This window comes from Nannospalax galili, unplaced genomic scaffold (assembly GCF_000622305.1).
Source record: "Nannospalax galili isolate Female #2095 unplaced genomic scaffold, S.galili_v1.0 scaffold305, whole genome shotgun sequence".
Lineage (NCBI taxonomy): Eukaryota > Metazoa > Chordata > Mammalia > Rodentia > Spalacidae > Nannospalax > Nannospalax galili.
The window spans coordinates 2,755,435-2,762,067 of record NW_008356258.1 but is presented as its reverse complement, the minus strand read 5'-3'; the positions used below and the strand labels follow the sequence as shown (position 1 = coordinate 2,762,067).

Sequence of the window (6,633 nt, the reverse complement as noted above, 5' to 3'; positions counted from 1 at the left end):
GCCACAGGGAGACCCTGTCTCAAAAAGACCAAGAAAAAAAAAAAAGTTACATCCTTAATATGATCAGATACCAAGTGAAATTAATGTTCAACTTTCCAATTGTCTTCCATATGTAACAGTTTTATAGTGTATTGATTTTAGTTAGGATTCAACTGTGTTTAGTTAAATTAATGTTTTATATATTTAATCCACAGATTTCCCCCAATATTTCTCTCTTCCGTACAGTTAATTTAAGAATGCATCACTAGGGTGATGATGACTTCTAATGATTCTGAGTGTCTCGCTGACGCCATGGCGCTGACCACCCCTGGGGGTGGGGGCGGAGAACGCATCACCAGTCCCATGGAAGCTCTGGCACCTAGTTTGCCTGGTTACGTTCCCACCATGTCTTCCACCATGCTCCTCTGCCCTCCGTTTTCTGTAGATTCACAGGTGGATTTAAAGACTTAGTGTAATAGTTTATAGATTGTCAACCTGACAATCACCCAGGAAAGGAGCCTGTGGTTATGCCTGTGAGAAAGTCAGAGATTAGGTTAGCCTCTGGGGATGTCTATGAAGAAATTTCTTGATTAGGTTAATTATGTAGGAAAACTGACCCTAGGTGTAGGAGGCACCATTTCACAGGTTGGATTCTGGACTGAATACAAAAGAGAAAGGGAGGTAAGCAGGGTTCATTGGTCTTTGCTTCCTGACTGCCCATGCAGTGTGACCACCCGGCCCCTGCTCCTGCCACCATGCTTTTCCCTGTCACAAAAGATGTGCCCTCAAACTGACAGTGGAAATAAACCTCTTCTTCCTTAAGTTGCCTATGTCAGGTATAGACAAGTAATGAATTCACCCAACTCACCATTTGAAAAGGGCTCTTATTTGTATGATTTTAACAGCCTAGTGAAGGATTCCTTGTTGTCAAACAAACCAAACAAACCCCCGTGCTTCCCTTATTAGCTTACTAAAGTCCTAAAATTGCGCTGCTGGAGTAATTTTGTTTGAATTCTCAATTAAAATGCAAATACTCTTAGAAACAGCAAAACTTATTAGGCCTCCATTCCTCCATTCGACTATGAATGCTTTGTAGGGGAAGAAAACATAATATTTTTCTCTCATATATCACAAAGGCATGGCTGACACCCTATAACATCAGACAGATTAACAAAAGAGAAAGGTGGAACGTTTATTTAATGGAGTTTTAGGAGACAGTGAGCCTTTGGGGTGAAGACTCAGGAAAGTCTGATGAAGGAAGTGGCTTGACCTCTTCCTTGGGTGTAGGCAGGGGCCTTCTTTGTCACGAGGGTCTGAAGATGTAATTTCAGGAGAGGTGGCCAGGAAATTCTTTCATGGATAGCTTTCACATAGAGGGTGACAAAAGTTTGGAAAGGGACCTTTAAGGTGTCATGTTTTAGGTGACATGACTTGCACCTTTCACTTCCTTAAGCCAGAGTTTGAAAAATGGGGAGAGATAAAGAAATAGTGGGGAGGTGAGAAGACGCAGGAGTAACTGGTTGCCATGTCACAGGGAGGGGTCAAGGGGACACCATGGGACGAGCAAACTTAGGTAGGCTCTTTGGAAAGCCCCTTTAGTGATGGAACATTTAGTGCACGCTGACTTCAAGTCATCATTTCATTTCAATCTTACAAGAATCCTGGAAGGAAACATTTATTTTTGATTCATAAGTGTTTTGCTTGTATGTATGTGAGTGCAAGTGCCAGCAATACCCACAGAAACCAGAAGCAGGCACTGGATCCCCTGGGAACTGGACTTTTGTACAGTTTTTAGCTGCCATGTGGGCGCTGGGAACCAAACACAGGTCCTCTGCAAGAGCAACCTTAGCCACAGAGTTATCTCCCTGGTCCCAATTCACAGCTGTTTTAAAGGGAAAAACACCAAGGCTCATGCTCACTCAGGATAATGTCATTTGTCACTAGTCACAGCACTAACAAGCGGCAATTCCCCCCCAACCCCAGTCTAGCTTCTTGATCTTTCTACTAGCGCAGCTGCCATGTCTCTCATTCCTGTGTGACTTTCAGCTTGACAGGAGAGATGAGGGATGGTGCTCCCATGTTTGGTGTAACCTGGTCCTGGACATATTCTGGGACTTGTGTCCAGAATCTGGAGTCTCAGGGCAGTAGGGATCTGTGTGGTGTCATGGGATAGCAGGTTTAGTTTGCCTTCGCCCCTCCCCCCCCCCCCCCCCGCCCTTGTCCTTTTCTGGGAAAGAAAATGCAAATATTATCTTTGGAAACTGAGCCTGTTGATTGATTAGACAAAAAAAGATTCTGATAATGTCTACTGAACTTCCATGAATCCTTGCTGTTTTTATAAAGAATTTATTATATTATAAGTAAGTGTTGATTGTGGGACTAACAGAAATTTGAAGAAAGGAAGAGGAGGAGTCATCATCTCCAAGAAATCTACTACCCCAACTGTGTGGTAATTAATGGATCTCTTTCTGTATTGTTTGGACAGTTTTCCACAGCAGAGTCAACTATTTCTATTTATGGTGTTCTTTGTCCCTCTTGCTGGATTGTATATATATGGGTGTCAAATGCCATCCAACTCACAGCACTCTTAACTGGATTCCCAGGTCTTCACACTGGGTGGGCCAAATGGCGATGAGGAGAAGTCCCACAGCAACAGGGGACATTCGCAGACACTAGCCTAGTCCCAGGGAGCTGCTGGAGAGGCTGAAGCTGAAACACCAGAAGAGCTGCGGGTGAGTGGACAGAAGGTGAGAATGTTTTGGGTGGAGGGAGATCCACTTGTGAGATCCAAAGAAGCCTGGTGGCTTTGTGGGGGAACAACAAGCTCTTGACTCTGGACTTTGGGGATGGACAGGCTTGCTCTTCTATAGAGCTAACAGGGCTTTTTGTTAAGCTCAGTGGAAAGCAACTGAAAGATTTGCATTTTCTTTCTAGACACATGCTATATCACTGAGCTACATCCCCAACCCTGCCTTTTGAAGGTTTTAAGAAGGGAAACCATACAGACTGATTTGCTTTCAGAGCGACCCTTTACTGTATCAATATGGAAAACAGGTTGGAATGGTCAGGCCTCCAGACACCTGCAGAGCTGTGGGTCACCATGATCCAGAAAGAAAGGACAGGAGTGTCACGGTCAACAGGCACCAGGCCAGAACTCCATCTTCCCTTACCTGCATTTCCACTGTATCTTGGTTAGACGCCCCGCCATGCCATCCTGTGCTGCCTGAGTAATGCCTCAGGGTACCCTGTTTCCTGGCTGATTCTTCTCTCAACTAGACTGGAGCTCCTCTTGGGACAAGAACCACTTTTGACAAATGTATTCATTAGTACTGGACACAGAGATGAACTATAGCTATGCTTTAAATAAATAATCATATTTTTTTTTACCACCAATCTTGCATCAAGGACTTTTATCATCGAAATGCATCTTGCTGAAATCAAAGATTCTTTCTTTAGCTCATTTCTTTAGGCGTCATTGGACTCACATGCCAAGCAGAACTAGCAACTAGTCTACATAACACACCCAGCAAAAGGGTCATAGGAAATTGAAATAATGTTGTAATAAATTAATTATAATATTAATTAAATTATTATTACAAATTAATTCTATGCAAACAGGTGTGTGTGTGTTCTCCACTGTGTGCGTCTGTGTTCTGAACACATGGCACTGCGGCACGAGTTTCTCTCACCTGTGTCTTCATCAAAGCTGGATTTAGTTCCATAAAGTCTATTCTCTCTTCTCTAGGCCTTCTGAAGGATTCATGCACCAAATAACTAAATTATATCTCGGTAGCTAAACAAATTATGCAGAATTATACACCATGAATATTTTATCATTCTAAACCCTGAAGCCAGACTCCAGAAAACTTTATGTCTGCAACAATCCATATCATACTCCAATGAATTTGGCTAAAGACAAATGACTTATTTCTAAGACCTAACTTTTTTCTCCTATTTCCTTAAGGGACACCTCAAAGATTTTATTATAAGTAAAATAGTAATTGCACTCCACCTTTCTCTTAGAAGGCTAAGGCAAGAGCTTGTGCTAAGCTTAAGTCAACCTTCTAAATATGCATGAAATTGCTTAAGGTAAGTGGTAGGTAGCCCAACCCAGGCAGGCCTTGAACAGACAGACTGAGAATAAACAGTTTGTAATTGTCCATGGTGCAACTGGTTTCATGCACTTTTTTTGTCTTGGAAATTGTCTTCTCTGTTGAAATTGCCTACAAAATGCATTTTTCTAAATAATGAGATTTTAGTCACCCAAGGATAAGAACCAGGGAGGGAGGGTGGAGGCAGAGGAGTGTGTGACCTCGGTACTAAGCTCAGAACTGCTTGTATATTAAGGTTGGACTTTACAAAGGTTCATGGATATGGTCTCAAAGAGACCAGCAGAAGAAAATGACAGAACTGTAAAATAATAAGACTCTGCTGGCCCTCTCGAGGGATCTGGGATGTGGAGTCTTGCAATGTTAATGTTCAAACTGAGCAACTTCAAAATGGTCTGGAATTCAAGGAAGGGCCAAAAAACATACTGGTGTCTCCCCCTGCTTCCTCCAACTGTTCAGCAAGCTCAGAGAAAGACCCAATAGAATTACTTACACACACACACACACACACACATACACACAGATCTGGAGATATATACATATGCATATATATGTATTATATGTAGATCTCACAAGTGGATCTCCCTCCACCCAAAACATTCTCCTCTTCTGTCCACTCACTCGCAGCTCTTCTGGTATTTCAGCTTCAACCTCTCCAGCAGCTCCCTGGGACTAGGCTAGTGTCCGTGAATGTCCCCTGTTGCTGTGGGACTTTTCCTCATCGCCATTTGGCCCACCCAGTGTGAAGACCTGGGAATCCAGTTAGGAGTGCTGTGAGTTGGATGGCATTTGACACCCAGACCCATCATTGGTTCTGTGGCCTCAAGAAAGCTTCCTGTCACTGTGCCACCATTTTCTCAACTGCAACCTAAGGATGATGGTGGAACCAGTGATGTTGGACTGCTGTGAGGGGTAGATGAGATTATACATGCAAAAGCACTTAGGCTGAGATAAAGCACATTCCTAGTGATTGTTAGCTACTGTTAGGATAATGTTCGCTTGTGAAAGCAATCAGAACACTTTATTGTATATACACATATGTAGCACATGCACACATATATTAGCTATCTCTGTAATAATAACTGGTTAATATCCCCACAACTTCAAAGCCCTGTTCCCCAACCATTTCTAGGTCATGGTCCTTCAAAGTGTTAAGATCTAATGGCACATAGGGGTAAGCTACAACAGCCTTGTCCTGGGGCTGGCAGATGGCTCTCCAGGCTGGCCTGCGACCCATCCCAACACGCTAGCTGGGAATACTGCTTTCAACTGGGGAAGGGCAGAGCACAGCTTGTTTTAGTTATAATTCCAGACTTGGTACATAAATGATGCTAAGTAATTATTCATGAATGAATCAACCGAACTGTGTCACATTTCTTACAGGAACAGAAGTTTAGAGAACAAGAAGAAAACAAGAGCTGGATTTGTCAGAAGGTCATTGGAGAAGCATCAATCCTGTTGCAAAGGAACAGGATTGAGATGAGGGAGAGGCACTGGCTTTAGGCGCTATGCACCTCTGTGTGATCAGAATGGTCTCCTGTGTGCACAGATCACCCACATCCCCAACGGTGGCTGGCTGGAAGGGACAGCTGGCCCAGTGGGTCATTAAAACAAGGTCATAAAAATAGAGATGGGGAAGAGCGGAAAGGATTTCTTGTTCATAAAAACAAGAATTCCACAAGTAAGCAAAATAGATTTGATTGCAAAATGACTACCATAAAACTGTAATTTCATATGAATTTTAAAACCAGCCTTTTACGGATTACAACGGTAATACATATTCATTGCAGAGAATTTGAGATATGCAGAAAAGCAGACAAAACATGAAAAGCACCCCTGATCTCACCACCAGAATAACCACACTGAGGCAGTTCTGTTTCTAGTTTTTCTGCCTGTGTGCATGCCCATTCGGAACAGGTATTGTGCATTGCTATCCTAGTCAGGGACAGTCAAGTCCAAGCCCCTCCCCAAGGCCCGAGGTTCCAGCCAACAGATTATTACTTGAGGGGCCAGAGATAGGGAGAAGTTATAATTTGTCTTTTGTGTGTTGCCTTTAATGCCTGGCAACGAGTGTCTCCCTGCCAGGGCTCTCTGAGGACAGACTCCAAGCCAGAGGCCATTGGCTACCATTAACCTCAGAACTATTTCTAGGCAGCCCCTGGCTGGCATCTCCTTGATCCCAGATGACATTGCTCCAGGGCCCCCTGGAACTATGCTTGCTGAGGCTGCTACCTTGCTAAGATGCAGCCTTCTAGCCTCTGGGCTCAACTACTCACTGAAGCTATAGTTTTGGTGAGTTTGTAGCCCTCCTCTAGATTTTGGAAATTTGGAGCTTTGGTAGCACTTGGAACACAGATATACGTGTGCACAAGTGTACACATGGGCTCAGTTTTAGTTCTTAACTCTTGGCTGGTTGCCTGGGGGAACTGAAAGTACCTGCCCTCACCTTCCCCTGTGTAGGTTTCCATTGCAAAGATCTGATAGGTATATGAGACCAGGATTCTAAGTCCAGGACTAGGGTTTACAGGATGGCATGATTTCAGGA

The 6,633-nt window shown here is 43.6% G+C and overlaps 1 non-coding gene across 1 annotated transcript; it reads left to right on the top strand.

Annotated features, from left to right (window-relative positions):
• Window positions 1-248: 248 nt before the first annotated feature.
• LOC115067820 lies at window positions 249-303 on the top strand. The gene has a single exon (XR_003847194.1). It is a non-coding gene; the product is annotated as a small nucleolar RNA SNORD48 (small nucleolar RNA).
• Window positions 304-6,633: the final 6,330 nt, after the last annotated feature.